The sequence below is a fragment of the Anticarsia gemmatalis genome, chromosome 21, assembly GCF_050436995.1.
Source record: "Anticarsia gemmatalis isolate Benzon Research Colony breed Stoneville strain chromosome 21, ilAntGemm2 primary, whole genome shotgun sequence".
NCBI classification, from domain to species: Eukaryota; Metazoa; Arthropoda; class Insecta; order Lepidoptera; family Erebidae; genus Anticarsia; species Anticarsia gemmatalis.
The window spans coordinates 5,885,456-5,903,777 of NC_134765.1; the positions used below are offsets into that span (position 1 = coordinate 5,885,456).

At 34.9% G+C, this 18,322-nt stretch overlaps 1 long non-coding RNA gene across 2 annotated transcripts; it reads left to right on the top strand.

Moving 5' to 3' along the window:
• Positions 1–5,136: 5,136 nt before the first annotated feature.
• LOC142982278 (uncharacterized) lies at positions 5,137–8,038 on the top strand. Of its 2 annotated transcripts, none has more exons than XR_012959977.1 (3): positions 5,137–5,174; positions 5,326–5,538; positions 7,921–8,038. It is a non-coding gene; the product is annotated as an uncharacterized LOC142982278 (long non-coding RNA). The 2 variants fall into 2 exon arrangements; XR_012959976.1 differs by lacking the exon at positions 7,921–8,038 and adding an exon at positions 5,964–6,149.
• The last annotated feature ends 10,284 nt before the right edge of the window (positions 8,039–18,322 follow it).

Genomic DNA, 18,322 nt, shown 5'->3' on the forward strand with positions numbered 1-18,322 from the left:
TTAAATAAGAAGAACGCGAAGTTTTAAAAACTAAACAGCGTGCAAGAGCTTGAGTTTTACAATCATATAAACATTTTAGTTATTACTAAGAAATAGAAAACATTAGTTTTATATTAAAATCATAGTGATATATATAAAAGATCACTTTATATAATAAAACTTAAGATAAATCATGAAACAAAATGGAAAAGTAAATTTTACTTCTAGAATATAGATTAGAGATAGTAATTATAAGTAATTACCTAATAAATGCTTAGGTTGCGATTAGATTTTTCAAAAGGTCTAAATTTTACATTCTTATTCATTTTATTTATTTCAATTTCAGGTAAGCTTTGAATTGACCTTCTGTCAAATCCTTCAGAGTTTTCGGATACATTAGTTAATTCCATAGAGTGATTTATTGAAGTTTCATTACTACTTTTACTATCATTATAACAATGGTTATATATCTGTATACAACAGGATGGGTTAATGCATTTAGCAAAACATTTTTTATATAATTTATATAGTGAGTAAATGACAATTATACCAACTATTACATAAGTTAATGTTGAATAGTAATGACCATATTTAATAATGTGAGATTGATTCTTTACATTATTTATCTGATTTTCTAAACTGTCTAATTTATGCGAAGCTAATTTAAATGATTCTAAATCTATGTTTGTCAATGAAATAGGAGAAATTTCGTGTAAACTGTCATTTAGTATATTAAATTTGCAACAATCATCTTCTGTTATGTCATAATTGATTGACAATTGACTCGGTAAAATTCTTTTATAAGTATGTGATGGATAGAATTGCAAGGTTTGGAAATACGCAATACAATCATTTTCCAAAGATAACAGGCCAGTGCCTTGCAGAGAATAATCTTTAATATTATGATTACATTTTAATGTTAACTTATTAGGTTTGGATTGGACAAATATGTATTTTCCATTATTTAGTTTTTGCCAAATATTAATGTTACCATAAATAAGCTTATTGTGACAAATATCAGGAAGTGACAAGGTTACTTCCGTTAACAGTTTTGACTCACAGGAAGGATTATTGATCGTTGACAAAATAGAAGGTAAAGGACATATCATATAATTTGTATTGACACTCTTACAACTAGTTATATCATCTAACATTGCGTAATTTAATCTATCATCAGTTATTGCTATATAGAGTTTAGATGGGTGAATCAATACATATGTTAAAAAGTTATTACCTTCTTGAGGAGTAGGTAACGGTAGGTTTTTGTACACATTGAACCTCATAGGGTTAATCAGAGGAATTTGGATTACAAACATAATCTTATTATTATAATAATACGCAATTAATTGTGACAGATCTATAATATTATGTATATTTTGTAAAGATAACGTTACAGGAAATTCAACATTCGATTTAAATTGTTTACTATTTGAAAGTTCGTTATATAATTTTGTAGGAGATAGGACATAGGGATGTAAAATATTTGCCTTTGCAAATAAAATAGAATTTAAAATTGTATCAAGAATATTAGAGATTGACAATAATGATCCTTCTAAGACATTAAATAGGGAATTAATTTTCTCAATATTCATTAAATTAGTATTTGTTTTATGATTTTCAGTAAATATGTAATTAAGTTTTTGTATTTGCTTATCTAATTTAATTTCATTTTCATTTAATTTGTGTATGGAAATATTAAAGTTATTGATGGTGGACTGAACGACGTGTATGTTGTCCTTCATGAGGGAAAATATTTGATTTTCATTTTCTTGACAAGATGTAATAGCTTCATCGTATTTTCTAGCGTCATCTGCGTCTAGAGTACCGAAAAAGAACTTTAATATTTCGCCACCTAATTCGAGTGACCTTTTAGAACGATCATTGAATCTTTCGGAGATAAGGTGAGATAAAGAGTTATACTTAAGAAAATTAGCATTAATTAATATTTCTAAAGGGTCAATCGCATTTTTACAATCTAACGAAATTATAGCTAAATTCTTTGCTTTTTCACAGAAAGCAGATACACTTAAAATAGATTTTTGGATTTTATCTAAATAAGGTTTGATAGGGGCGACTTCGACGTGAGTAATCACATTCCAGAAGTCGTTGTAAAAATATGCAATTGATGTCGGGTCAAAGTATATACCCGGACTATGAGAGATATATTCGATGGGGTCAGCCAAAACCAATCTGTAACAATGGCAAATCACGCTGGTTTAATTTCGTTAACATGATATTTGACATGTTTTCTATTTATGCTTAAAGAAACATTGTTTTTACCATGAATTTTTACTATTTTATAGGGACCTTTCCAAATTGGAGATAAGGCTTTCCTTAACCTATGATGATGTTTTAAATAGACCATATCGCCGACTTTGTAAGTTTTAGATGAGGAATTTGTATCATAATATTTCTTTGATGCTTCTTTACTTTTAGTTATATTTTCTAAGGCCCTTTCGCGAGCAAAACGCATCCTGTATTGTAAGGCGCGAATATAGTCGTGATAGGTAGTGCTATCATTTGATTCATATAAACTACTGGGTATGGAAGGTTTGTGGCCAAATAATAACTCAAAGGGAGTATATTCTGTTGTACAATGAGGCGTTGTATTATAGGACAAGATGGCAGTCGCTAAATAGCAATGCCAGTCGTCGTGATTTTCGTTTACGAACGACTTTAGATACTCCTTGAGAGTGGCGTGACTCCTTTCTAGAGCGCCATTAGTTTGAGGGTGATACGGGGTTGAAAATAGATTTTTAATTTTAAGAATTTCTGTTAATTGTTTGAAGAGATCGGAGGTAAAACAGGTACCCTGATCAGTAAGAATCATTTTTGGAAAACCGAATAGAGAAAAGAAATGAATTAGATTTCGTGCTACTTCGTCAGTCGAACATGTTATCATAGGATAAGCGGAAGAAAACTTGGTCAAATCGTCCTGAAGCGTTAGTATATACCTGAATTTTTGAAGGCCAGCTTCGGGCAGAGTACCGACAATGTCGAGAGCTAATCTCTCAAACGGTTTGGTACTGGAGGAGGTAATGACCATCGGTGCTTTGTTTGAAGAGCGCATAGGTTTGTTTATTTGACATAGCCTACAATCTTTTACAAATCGTTCAATATCTGAACGCATAGATTTCCAGTAATAGGATGCTTTTATCCTATTGTACATCCTTTTTACGCCTGGGTGACCAGCAATAGTGGTACCATGATTTTCTTTTAAAATATTCGGGACCTCAGCGGGAGTAGGATATATGATTTTATTTCTATAGATATGCACTTTAATTTGAGTGCCATGGAAAATATACGATATCATATTATAAATTTTAACATACACTAATTTTGTAAAAGGCTCTGAAAAATCGGATATAGCTAATTCTTTTTCATAATTTTCGTTAGAAATAATTTTGTTCCGTAATTCCATAAGTAATTTATATATTATTTTATAACTTGTTTCGTCGTAATGATGTATTTTAGTATAAAGAAAATAAAGCGTTCTATTATTAGAATCTACAGTGTGAACGGTTTCAAGTTCACGTTCACGAGCGCGTAACTCGTCAGCATTTTCTACGAGTGATAACAACTGCTCACAATGTGGCATAGAGTAATCAAGGTCCAGAGACATCGGGCATGCTATACATTTTTGTTTGGCTAAATGAAGGGATTGACTATGCTCTTCTATGACAGTATCGTTGTTTGATGCGGTTTTTAAAAATTGCTTTTTGAAGTATTGTTCATAAGTTGATTTATTTAAATTTGAGTTAGAAGTTAAGGCGTTTACGGGATATCTAGATAAAGTATCGACATTAGAATTTAGTCTACCTTGTTTATAGACGATTTCGTAATTATATTCCTCTAGTTTGAGTCGCCATCGTATAAGACGACTACCTGGATCTTTGACATTGAACAACCAAACTAAAGGTCTGTGATCCGTAACGATTTTGAATTGGTAGCCATATAAATAGGGGCGGAACGTTTTCACACCGAAAAGAATAGCTAAAAGTTCTTTTTCCGTTGTGGAATAGTTTCCTTCTGCTTTGTTCAAGGTCCTTGACGCATAGGCTATCGGTTTATCCTTGCCGATTTCACCTTGGGAAAGAATGGCTCCAATGGCATAATTAGATGCGTCAGTGGTAAGAATGAATGGCTTTGAATAATCAGGATATTGTAACAAAGGTGCTGAGATTAGTTTATTTTTTAACGTTTGGAAAGCAAGTTCTTGTTCTTGCGTCCAATGGAAATTAACGTCCTTCTTTAAAAGAGAAGTAAGAGGTTTAGTAATCTTTGAAAAGTTTTCGATAAATCTGCGGTAGTATCCGACTAAGCCTAGAAATGATTTTATATCCTTGGCGTTTTTGGGAGATGGAAGACCTTCGATGGCTTTTATTTTGTCGGGGTTAGGTGAGACACCTTTATCAGTGATTACGTGACCGAGATAAGTCACTTCTCGGCGTAAGAACTCGCACTTGTCTGGTTGTAGTTTTAAATTATGTTGCCGAAATCTTTCAAGGACTAATTTTAGCTTATCGAGGTGACTAGGAAGATCTGGAGAGTACAAAATGCAATCATCTAAGTAGACGTAACAGTGTAATCCTTGAAGACCAGATAGTACTGTATTCATAAGACGCTGAAAGGTGCTAGGGGCATTTTTAAGCCCAAAAGGCATTCTGTTGAACTCATAGTGACCAGATGTTTCGTTTGTGCCAACAATTGTGAATCCTGTTTTTGCTGCGTCAGCAGGATTTAATAAAATTTGGTGAAATCCACTTACAAGGTCTAAGGTTGTAAAATATTTAGAATGGCCTAATTGGTCAAGAATATCTGTTATCAGAGGTATAGGATAAATTTCGGACACCGTGACATCGTTAAGACGACGATAATCTATGACGATACGCCATTTACGTTTACCTGAGGCATCTGCCTTCTTTGGGACCACCCATACAGGGGCACTCCATGGTGATTGAGAGGGGCGTATGATATTTTGTTTCAGCATTTTAGTTATTTGATTGTCCACTTCTTCCTTGTGGCATTCCGGGAAGCGGTAAGATTTTACGTGAATTGGAGCGGCATTTCCCGTATTTATAGAATGATCGATAGTGCTTGTATAGGTGAGGGGTTCACCTTCGAGGTGGAAAATATCTGTGAATTGAGAACAACAGTCTAACAAAGCTGCTTTTTCTTCAGGATTTAAGTGAGAGGTTCGTATTTGATTTAGAACTAGATTTTGTCTATCAGTAAGAGAAAGAGAAGTTTTATTTACAGTTTCGATATTTGAAATTGGCAGACACTCTGTGAGGCTATTATCCACAGGTGTGAGATTAACGGAATAATTATTAACTTCAATTTCAGATTCAGTTGTATTTAGAATTGAAACATTTACTCTACGATTTGGCTTTAAGGTGACAACACAATTCGCGACATATACTCCTTCAGATATTTTATGATCAAGAACTAAGGCTTCTTTAAGAAGAGGTAACTCATCTGCACTGTTTGACACTCCACATTCGATTACAGCTTCGGAACGAGCAGGGATTTTATAAATTGGCAGTTTGAAACGTAAAGGTAAAGTATGATTTTGCATTATTAAACATTGCTTATCATAATCTATGACAGCTTTAAGATAACCTAGACAATCAGTACCGATTATGCCATCATATTCAAGATGAACATTATTAACAACATGAAACTTATAAGAAAACACGTCTGAAGATAAATAGAATTGCATTTGAAAAGTACCTAATGTTTGGCAATATGTACCGCTATCATTGATTCCTTTAAGTCTCACTATTTCTGGAGATAGATTAGGTTTTTGATAAAGACTTTCTTCTTTTACTAAAGAAACGCTAGATCCGGTGTCGATTAGTAGAACGAGTGACCGGTTAGTATGCTTAGTTAGTAAGAAAACATGCGGAAGTGTTACCTTTTTATTAAACGAACTCGTTTCGTAAACTGGTATATTATTTTGATGAGATTTGGGACATTTTAAGGACTGGGACAAATCATCCGACGGAAAAGAGGTAAGTTTGCCTGCTGAATTATCATCATTTTCCTTACAAGGTAAGTCGTTTGTGTAGTACTTAAGAGAGTTATTATAAGATTTAGATTTATCATAAGATTTAGTATTATCATAAGATTTAGAATTATCGTAAGATTTAGTATAGGATTTAAGATAATCATAAGATGTAGTATAAGATTTAGGATTATCATACGATTTAGTATAAGATTGAGGATTATCATACGATTTAGTAAAAGATTTAGGATTACCATATGATTTTGTATAAGATTTAGGATTATCATTCGATTTAGTATAAGATTTAGGATTATCATATGATTTAGTAAAAGATTTAGGATTATCATATGATTTTGTATAAGATTTAGGATTATCATACGATTTAGTATAAGATTTAGGATTATCATACGATTTAGTAAAAGATTTAGGATTATCATATGATTTTGTATAAGATTTAGGATTATCATACGATTTAGTATAAGATTTAGGATTATCATACGATTTAGTAAAAGATTTAGGATTATCATATGATTTTGTATAAGATTTAGGATTATCATACGATTTAGTATAAGATTTAGAAATAATTGTGTCATTTTTGAATCCTATGGATTCCGATCGACACGCATTCGGAATCCGATTTAGTTTAAAGGTTCGGGAATTAATGTTTCATTAACGCTTGAATGGTTCATGGCCGTATCATTCGTATGGCAAAAATTTACATTTGCGTTGCCTCTATGTACATCACTACTCTGTGCATGAGTATTATTACGGTGTTGATTATTGTACTGCCGCTTGCGACACTCGGTTATCAAATGACCGGGTCTTTTGCAATATGCGCAACTTTTACGTGGGAAATTATTAGGAATTTGTGACGATTGAATTTGCATGGGAAAACGATTTTGATTTGAAAGATTTGAATTAGAAAAATTTGTATTATAAGATTTTACATTTTTGTTCTTATTTCGATAGCATTCTGAAGACAAGTGACCTTGTTTGTTACACGTCGAACATGTCTTCGGTGATTTAGAAGAGAGTTTGGTAGCGTTAAATAATTTTTCTTCTTCAATAGCATGTGTGACCGCCTCGTTTAGCGTTTTAGGGTTACGACATCGAACTATATGCGAAAAACTCGGATTTAGACCCATAAGGAAGGTATTGAGTGCTAAATCTTCAATACCGGCGACTCTACCGACTAATTCGTCCTTTTTATCACATGAGAAATGCACATCTGCTAACAACCGCGTAAGACATGATTCTATTCTCAAGGAAAATTGCGTGACTGTCTCCGACGGCAAGTTTTGTTTGCAATTTTGTAAGTCGGACAAAAGATGTGATGAATGTTTCTTCTCACTAAAGTTCTGTTTTAAGAAATCCTTGAGTTCTGACCACTTACTAAAAGTTTTTAAAGAACATGCTACTTGTGCCTTACCTTCCAATTGGGAAATAATAAATTTACATAAGATAGTTTGTTGTTCAACGGAGGCAAGTGAAATGGCATTGTCACAGTTTGTAAGAAAAGCGGGGAGCGTTTCCCTTTTACCATCATATGGTTTAATAAATTTGGTAAGGAAATTAAGAGTTATAGCATTGGACATTTTTGTAGGATTTTTATTTTCCTTTTCAGATTTTACTGAAAGTTCGGAATCCGTCATTGATAATCAACAATAATAATTAATAGGTACTTATATGTTTAGATAACCTTGAGATTTAGTAGATATAAATTGATTTCTAATATAATAGTTAGATTATAAGATTTAGATATACAGATTATTTGTTGTTACACGGCTAATTTAAAATAAAGTCTTATAATAAGATTTTCTTTTCAGGGTTGCAGAACGATGCACAAATTATTTCGAATACTTTTATCACAAAATTTCACTGCACACACAACACAGAAAGTTAAGACTTACGTTGATGATGATTTCGTGTTCCAGATGAAGGCGAAGAGGATCAGGTGAGTTAGCTGCATCATGGGAACTGGCAACAGTTGAAGACGTTGACAACACGGAGCTGCTCTACACCCAGAGGGTTTTATAGGCTCAGTAGAATTTGAGTATAAAAATTTCAGATTGAAGACGTAGGTAATTCAGGTCAAGGTTCAAGGTCTCGATTGCTGCGGCGCCGGCTCACGCTTACTAGCGGAGGCTGAAGGTCGGCTGCAGTCTAGTCAAGGTCAAGACTAGAATTTGGTTGACGGGCTAGCGCTGGCTCACGCTACAAAGCGGAGGCTGACAGTCGGCTAAGGGGTGTACTTGCGTGTCTGATGCGGGCTCACGCTGCGTGGGGCGAAGACTTATCGTCGATCTGACGTGATGCGGGCTCACGCTGCAAGAGCGGAGGCTTACCGTCGACCTTGCGCTGCTAGTACACACTCACTAAGAACTGTCCGAATGCTGTGGTCTGAACACGGGTCCAGAAAGCCAACAGCATCCCACTTCTGACACCAAATGTTTTGCGCGAAGTCCTTAGCGAGTTTTTAAAAAAAAACTATTTATTAAAACCCGAAATATATTTATTAAGAGACCCAAAATTACACTACTACACGAACTCAAACCGTTGCACCCGGGAGATGTTAATGGAATTACTGAGTGATGCTAACTGCTAACAACAACTGACTACTGGCCGCGTGGCGGTGACGCTTTTATAATAATTATGTATTGCTTGCACAGCAAAACTTATTAACTAATTTCGGATATAACAATGCGTAATAGACATTCATGACCTTTAGTAGTGCGACAGTTTAATTAATTATCCTTCTTTATACAGCCGACAAAACCTCCAACACATTGCTGTTGTCAGTCAATTAAATGTTTCAAAAAGAAAATTACTAATATATCTAAGTACCTACTTATCTCTTGTTGTTATTGTTTTACGGATCCGGATTCAATTCCTAAATTCGTAACTAATAATAAACTATTTTGTATCCCTCTGCAACGGGTCCGACCCTTCTTCAGAATGAGAAGGGTTTCTCATATCAAAAATTATTTGCTAAACTAATTTGTCTACAACAGAGATGGGTAGGTATATTTTGGATTAAAATCAATCATTGCCCTGTAATTAAAGTAATCTGACTTTTTAGCCTTACGACTTTTTATTTTTCATGCTTAAAACACGAAGTTAAAATATACCTAGCTGAAATAACAGAAAGCTTATTTGCATTGTTTACTTTTAATAACAGGCTACTTGAAAAGGAAAATCGCCTCGCTCGGCTGTGGAAAGCGAAAATACTGTACACATAATATTGTACCGAGGTGGGGTGTATCGACGTCATGGGACGAGAATGGTATCACGTCGGCGGCTCGATGACGAAGGTCGTATAGACGTATACTCGTAAGATCGAGCGCTCAAACTCCCTGTGAATATTAACTACAGCCAAGTTAGGTTAGGTTCGGGTACACGCGCGCAACTCTTTCAAGAATTTGAAAGTAGGAAATTAAAGGTCAACGCGTGACTTGAGTGCGTAAATAGAAATATAGCTTACAGTCAGTTGTGTTGCAATAATAATATTCAGTGTATAGGGCATAGTCAGCTTACTAAATCGTAAAAATGTTGCTATCTGTCTATTTAATTGCTGCTTAGTTTAAATTATCTAGGGAATAAAATTCTATCAAACTACGTGCACTTTGCAAACCAATCTAAAAAATAGGCTTTTATGCGAATAAAATATAACCTAGATTTTAGTATTGTCCAGTAATAGTGTAGAACGCGCCTTAGTATTGCTTGTAGTTTTTATATTATGGATTTTTTTACAACAGCCTACATTCCGAACAATACGCTGAAACGAACCACAGGGAAGAACGGTTTTTAATAAAACTGCGGCCTGAAAATATTTTATTCTAGTCGTATAACAAGCAGAGAACTTCATGCATTCATAAAACTTTATCTTTACACAAAATTAATTTTTATTCACTACATATCTATAGCGACAATCTTCTGCGACTAATTACACTGAAGCTTTATGCAGAAACTTTTATAATAAATTTTCTCTTTTAACTTTTTATTAATTTTACTCAGGACATTCAAGCCACGGAGAGGCCTACAGAAATGCTTTATAGCCTTACTTAGAGACCTTAAATAGACATTTTTCAAACCCACTGAGATTATATTTTGAAATTTAAATTAATGTAAAGTTTAAACTAAGGGTGAAAATATCAACACACTCGTTCAAAAGAGCATATAAATCAGGTTGAGTGAGAATTTAGTGCATAGGAAGGCAGGAGGCGAACTAATGCGCGGTGCAGTAGAGTGCAACCGCCGCGTTCTCTCACTTATGAATATTTATAAGTCCTCGACTCTACAAATGAAATTTTCTGAGTATTTTTCTCTCACAATGGAATATCAAGATCGTCGGCGACACTTGGGCGGATATTCAGTGACAATGAGAATGTACTCGCGCTTTGTCTTAGTACGGCACATTGAAAATATAATTTTCTCATTGTACCACCCCTCGTCAGATATTTGTTTAAGTATATTGAACACAATAAAGCTTGAATACAATATGCATTCGCTTTTTAATAATAAATATTGCTTGCATTTCAAGAAATAACACAGCTGTAAACTTTTTCAGTGCGATGCCCTGCTATAATATCAAATATGATATGAATTTCTTAAATCTCTTGTGTACAGATTGTAATAAAAACGTTTGGTTTCGCTGAGACATTAAATAAAATAACCTCGGAGATTTTTCCTTTAACTGAAGCTATTTGCTAGTATAGAAGGCACTTACAGAAGACCCATTATCATATGGGTCTCGAAAGAAGTCAATTACTATGAGATCACAATCCGTCCACTTCAACACATTATTGAAAGAGTCTCAAATAATAATTATCGAGTTCTTTTTCCTCACTTCTATCCTATCATATTCCATTTATTATGTAATTTCAAATAATAATACCGTAATCATAAAATAAACACGTAACAAAACTGTATTTCTACGTAAAATAAACGCCTATTTCTAAATGGTAACACGGGAAAACTTGTAATGGCCGTACGGTCAATTTTCAATACCGTATACAGTGTATACAGTTTCCAAGGCCCGGCTCCGAGCGCAGATTGAAAAGTAAACCGATTCTCTACACGTTTGCCCCGTTTATTTGGTCGGCATAAGTGGCCCACTATGGAGTGCCTTACTATTTGTTTTTATTACAATACTACCCGTTCTAAAATCCCTCTATACGTTCTTGTTACTGTGAAAAGACCTTTTAGTTTTCAACGCGACATTAAAAGCTTTAGCGCGTTCATTTAGATGTTTAGCGGCTATTCGTCTTTCGTTGAAATTGAAATAAGTGGTGGTGTAATGAATGTTTTAGTTATCGCCATTTAAGATTTTAGTTAATTTGTCTTGCAACATTATATTGATATGAAAAATGGATATTCACTTATAATAATTGCTCTATTATTTGAAAAATTAAATTCACACTTCATAAAATCAATACTTTGTAATGGTATGAGCGTAAAACGTAGCAAAGCTAATGATTTAATAACATTATAAAACTGTCGTAGCGCTGCGCTGCTACGCACGTCTACGAACTAGCTACATTTTTGTAGCACAGTGTCATTGCTCTCGAGTAAGCCAGGAGCAATACTTAAAAGCTTGAAGCAGTATCCACTATCAGTACATAGCCGGAGTACTTCGACTGAAACGTTGGAAGACAAGTCCCGCCAATTAGACGTTCCAAACTTTACCTACTAGAAAGTTCATAATAGCTTCGTCTGCGCTACACAAATTCAAATTGTATAAAACTATACAAAATTGGTGCACAATTTTAAGTCAAATAATCACTCTTAATTATAATTATTATTTGAACATGAATCTAATTATTTAATGAAGGCAATGCAGGATCGAATAAGATAAAATTGTATGGCTTTCAAAATCTGAATTAAATATACCTTCTTAATAAAATTTTAGACAAATAAATCATGTATGACGACTTCATCCTCACATTTCTTGTAGAATACTGGCTGTACCGTTGCGAAGTAAACACGCCAATCCGGGTAACGACAGTAGTGAGTTAAGAGGTGCCGCTAGTCATGGCGAAGCAATTAGAACCTTCCCTCCCCCGCACCCCCCGCGCCGCCCTGCACCCCCGCTGACAAGCCCCGACAGCCTGCCATCTATGGCGAACCGTTTACGATCATAACTTAGAAGGAAATAATTTATGCATATTACAGTTGAATGCAAAAACATCATTCAAATTTGTTATGCTAAAAGTATTTCTGTCGCCACAATACTCCTTAAAGTGACAAAAACAGCATGATATTAAAGAGCTAGTAATACTTAAAATTGTGGATTATTGCAGTATTCGACCGTAACACTTGAAATTGCATTTTTAAATCACTTAGTTCCTACCTACTTTACTTTACATCTTTATTATGCTTGCTGTGCTGTGTGCTACATTGAGCACAATATTTTATTTCCGAAATATGAAAATCATAGTCAAATCATTTATTCATTTAGCTCGAATATTGACACTTAAGATTAATACGGAATCTACCACTAGCTCGGAAAAGGGGTATGCAGATTTGAAGTCAATATCGTAGAACATAGGTAAACAAAACCTACCATGAATGTTATAATTAATCACCAGACTAGAGAGGAACGAAACTGTAGCAGGCGAACAGCGGATATTGTTAGTTCCGCATCCGAACACGGGCTGAGACGTCCCGCTAAAATATAACTCCACAACAACTCGTTACTAACTGACAAACTAACTTAGCAATCATTTGGTACACGACATTTTTATACCACTCAACATTTCTGAGAAAGAATATAGTGCATCTATATTTTCCTCAAGATAATATATGCAAGACAGAATTTGTCTTCACATTTGTATTATGAGTTTAGGGCAAGTTTGACTTCGTAGTCCTTATAATAAATATTAGATAAACTACTAAAACTGACAAAATTAGACGACATATTACTGATTTTTTTTAAGGTGTTGATGTTAATTGTGATTCATCTAACCATATAAATTTTAAAGAAGCAATAGTCTCAATTTCAAACGTCTCTGCCGTCCAGTGGATCTCAAATGATGTCATCGATCACAATGTGTTACGTCACTGTTGTCTTAACCTAAATGGGCTGAAGGGTAGGATAAACTAGGGCCAACATTTTAGTGAAAACCTTGACCATTATAATTGAATATTCTGTGCCTTGACACAAAAATTTCAGCCGATTATTCCTCACATATTGAGGTCACAATAATGTGTGTGCCAACATTCACGCTTGTTCCGGCGCAACGTACCAAGCCTACGTGGTAATGTGATTACAAGATGACTACCATCACCGATGCGGCGACGTGTCAATGTTATAGACAGGTTTCCGAAACTTATTTTGCACGGGCTGTCTCTTACACTCTTATACATATAAACACAATAAATATGCGTAGGTACTAGCGGTTGCCCGCGACTTCGTGGGCCTGGAATTAGTTTTCCCGTTTTTATCCCCTTCGGGGGGATTTCCAAAAATGCTCTCCTAACGATCTTCTACACTTCCTAGGAAATCTTCATACCGAAGTTCAACTTTCTACGTGCAGTAGTTTTGGCTGTGCGTTGTCCATCAGTCACTCAGCAACGGAAGAGTTTTATATACATTATATTAATTGATTATAATACTGGCTTTAAATTTATAACAAAAATATAAAATGAAACTACAAGTACTTGTCTGCTTCTAAGTACAAAGTAACGGTCTCAGGTGATCTTGATAATGTTCCGTACATCAAAGCGATCGCAATCTCAATGCGCAAAAACGTACATTTCAGGTAACAAGCCATAAAGTATAAGCTCCTTTGCCGACCTAGATATCTAATATTCTCCAGTAACACATACATTAAGATTTAGTGCTTAGATACTACTTACCAGTTACCTGATACACATAGATACCGCTAACAATAGCGTAGTAGCTCATTCATAAAGGATGATAGTACCGCACCACCAATAAACCTCGAAGGACTGAGATAATATCCAACTGCCCGTCATTCGGTTACACTGCCGAGCAAAAACTTCTTCGCAAATTTATCCCATGGGACAGATACGATAATACTATTTGTACCAATAGTTGTCCGCCCTGAATCAGCCCACAATGTTATTAAGTGGGATTATTGTGTCCACGACGACTTCTGAAGTAATAACTGTAATCGTGAAATTCAGGCGGCTTTTCTGAAAGACACTTTTTTTGCATTTATCGGGTGCAGTTTAATTAAGAGTTTTATCTGAACCTGCAATAATGTAAATGAAACATTGAATACGGCCTATTAAGTCCACATACCCGAATAGATTACTGTAAATTGCTAATCATTTCACAACACGCAGAACTGTGCGACTGGTTGGATTGAAGTATTTTGTTCGAATGTATTAACCAAATAAAGCCACGGAATCTCTCTGCATAAACCACATTGATTGATTTATTTATATTGTCGGCTAAAGTTAGTGGCCAACACTGCACGATCAAGAATTTATTGCGGAAAAATCCTGAAATAAATTAACCCAAGAGTGCTGATTGGTTTAGACGGATTTATTGGAAAAATAACATTTTATGCGGCCGTTTGAGACCCTACCTGCCAAAGAGATATAAAAAGGGTCCTCTTTTAGTTAATGAACCTTGACTGGCTTTTAGCTAAGATGACTGCTTTTTCTGTAACTACACCTATATCTCGCCCAATAATGTAAGATGTAGTTTATCACTAAAGTCACTTTAAGTATTTGTTGTCAGAGCGGCTTAACATTACCATTTATACATTAATCAATGTCTCTTTGTTTGCTCGCCAAAACGAGAACTTAAAATACAAGTAAGTAGTTTCTGAAACCAATTAACAAAGTCTTTAAACAACATTCACAGATAGAAGTCGCACCTCTGAATATAATTCGTGTAACGATAACACTCGTGAATGTAATATAATACGTACGAGTCCTAAGATAACAGTAGCACGTCCGACACGTCATTACCTTCCCACGGCACGTGTCTACTTATTGCCGGAATTAAGCACATGTGCCCGCAAAACCTCGTGTCTCGAGCAGATAACGACGGAGCCCAGCCACCTAATAGAGCCTAACTATTGTACCGACTTGTAATCTACTCTAATCCACCACTGCTTGGATGAAAGAAAACTCCTACAAGAAAGAGGTTTTATAAGGCCCGCTTTTGTTGGAGCATTCTCTTTACTTAAAATGGTTTTTTACGTGAACCGCAGATCTTTGAAGATTTTCTTTTGTCGTGTTTATATGTGCTATGCTTTAAGTGTCGGTTTTAAACGCGGTACAATTCTCATGAACATTTAACACTTTTTACCTAGCAACTAAAAACTGTAATCGATTTGATTACAGTGTTTAGCATTTTTCTTTTCTTTTTTTTTCTTACATTTACGCAATCTAGAAATCGATCAGTAAACTATTTAATTAATTGCATTTTACATTGTGTTATTACAATAAATTGTGTATCAGTGATTACCATCCACTTACGCCCGATAAGAAATTGATTAGTTTCCGAGATTAGAAACTGAATAACACTATTCGAACGATATAATATTTTATTAGGGCAACAAAAAATCTCTTGCAGTCATAAAAAATCCGAGAAACATAAACGCCGTACGTGCATAAATGTAAACAAAAGTAGAACACAAATAAAGGATACACATTTCTCCCCGATTTTATTACCCATTGTAATAAGGTCACAGCTGTTAATCATATTTTTAACCCCCATATAAAAGAAGGGGGGCGTTGTATACGTATGCATCGTCACGGTTGACCCCCTTTACCACGAGGTTGTATAGTACTCTATACAAATATGAGATGCTTCAAACCACACCCGATTGCCACAAAGGGGCAACATAGCTTTATTAATAAAAAGCCTCTTTTGTCAACTGTTACGGTTCTGCATGACACGCTTGTGCATTCTGATTTTTAATTTTTCATGTTTGTGATTAAAACGTGATGGATGTGTTTGTTTAATGCTTGGCTATGATGTAGATAATAATATAGATATTATTATGTGCGTATTACTTTGTACTTTCGTAGTCGTGTGTTTACAGTTTAGTGTTTATCCAACTTTTTTTGTATTTACACAAGAGAAGTATAGATTACAAAATTAGTAGCATTAAGTATTAAAATTGGATTTAAGAGGCAAAGCTCTCAGTTAGCCTTTACATACTATTTATTTAAAAAGGAGGATTCTAAACATTAGAGTAAGATACCAATTTAAGGTACGCAACACAAATAGGTATGCACGCAGTTTTTTTTGCGTAGAGTTTGCGAAGAAGTATTTTTGTAGTAATTTGCGATAATTATATCTACATTATTTCGCGTCACTCCCACACACTTAAGAACAAGCAAATGACAAAGTTATGGCATAGTCTTGTCAGTCATGCCGGTTGTTATAAGTTGGCAACACAAGAACACAACTATTCGCTGTAAGGCTGAACTTCGAACAAGACATCGGAGAACACTGACGTTGCTCTTATACAACTTTTACCAAACATAGTTAACTTAATAACGCTGTTATTCATACATTTTAGATATGTAGTTTCATCTACTAAAATACGTAATGATAAACTTGCACAAATATAATTAAAAAACTAAAAATAAGATATTTTCTCTGATCCTCTGTAGACGTATTTGAATAGTTACTCTTAAGATATTTACTTGTGAATTTAATGGTCACTAGATGCTAGTTTGTAACTGATCAAAATAAAAGTTTCCTGAGAAGGAATAAAATAAACAAAAACATCTCTTCAAGGAAACCAAAACAAGTGATATAAAAGCAACACTACCTAAATAAATCTTTATTTTCGTTCCGTAGAGACAGCGACAGCGGCAGTCCTAAGCCATCCAACCTGTCAACAAAACGAGAATAATATTTGCAGACGCCTTCAGATGTAAGACAAATATTCTTATTAGATTCTCGTAATTATCTGTAGTCCTTCAATATCCAATAGCTTCCATATGTTACGTTTTATCCTGCAGTAGTGAACTTTCTTCGTAAAAGTTTATTTTTGAGGTCACGAAACATTTTTTTTTTTAATAACCCATATCTGTCCCACTGCAGGGCAAGGGTCTCCTCCCAAACGAGGGGGAGGGGTTAGGCCTTGAGTCCACCACGCTGGCCAAGTGCGGGTTGGGGACTTTGCATGCTCTCAATAAATGTATTAAACAAATTTTAGGCATGCAAGGTTTCCTCACGATGTTTTCCTTCACCGTTAGAGCAAGTGATAATTATTTCTAATACACACATAACTTCGAAAAGTCATTGGTGTGTTGCCTCGGATTCGAACCTGCGACCACTTGCGTGGGAGGTGCCAACTTAAACCACTCGGCTATCACGAAACATGTTGAAAATAAAAACTAACTTATCAATCCGCAAACTTGCTTAACCGATAAATTAAATATAAACAAATTACCCCGATCACATTGTCATAAAGACCATCTCCGAAACCAACCATATACAGGAACCATCACTTTCGTTTTCAAACAAAAAAAAAACGCATCAACCCATTATGAGACCGGTAATATTCATAGCACATTACACACTAGGTATAACACCAAAATCCTTGTAATAGAAATCACGTAAAAGGATTATCAATGAATGGTGCGAGAGATCAGATCGGAGAGGGAATGTGAGTGACGGAAACCACTCGAAACCACTCGTCGACTTGCTGAGATTTCAATATGCCAACGCCGTAGCATCTCACTTTATTTAGACCAAGAAAATCTACGGTGCAGAATTCATACCAAATAAGTAAAGTGAAAGCTTTCATAACACACTTGCATTAAGAACCCAAATTTTACCTTACCTATGAAGCACCAATAAGACTCGTAGCTCTTTAAAAGCGTGTTAAAAATACCACTGTAATGTTTGTTCAGACGAAATTCTTTCTTATTTGTCACAATTACACGTCTCATAAGTTTCAGACCTCTCGAAGATAGGCGTAATTTCACAGTCCGCGTTCATGTAATCCCAAATAAAGCTACCCAATAAACGTAGTAGTCAGTTTGTATAAGGCATCCAAGATATAGGGCCGGTCCTTAGAGAGCAATCACGAAGAAAGGTTGGCCGCAGGGGTTTCTTAAGCCGCTCACAATCAAATTTAGCTGCATCCCAGCCGGGTTAATCGAGGATTAGGTAAATTGGCTCGTATACACTGATGGGAAAATCACTTCGTTTCCCAGGATTGCTTGAAATAATATAATTAATGACACTTTAAGAATATAGGTACATCTACAGCTGGAAAGTATGAATCTATGTACTTGTAAATTTTAGAAACGTTGCTAAATTCTATTTTCGTAATTATTATTAAGCGCGCTTAACTTACCATAAACTTCTTCTGATTTAATTATTTTTATCTC